Source organism: Penaeus monodon, chromosome 33, assembly GCF_015228065.2.
Source record: "Penaeus monodon isolate SGIC_2016 chromosome 33, NSTDA_Pmon_1, whole genome shotgun sequence".
Lineage (NCBI taxonomy): Eukaryota > Metazoa > Arthropoda > Malacostraca > Decapoda > Penaeidae > Penaeus > Penaeus monodon.
Window position 1 is genome coordinate 27,597,653 of NC_051418.1, and position 200 is coordinate 27,597,852.

Below are 200 nucleotides of genomic sequence, written 5' to 3' on the forward strand. Positions count from 1 at the left end.
TTTTTTTTTTTTTAAAAATTATAAAAAAAAAATTTATTTATAAAAAAAATATTTTTAAAATAAAATATATATAATAAAAAAATCTAAAATTAGAATAAAAAAATTTTTATATATATATTTTTTTTTTAAAAAATATAAAAAATTTTTTTTAAAAATATTTTTAAATATTTTTTTTTAAAAATTTTTTTTATAAAAAAAAA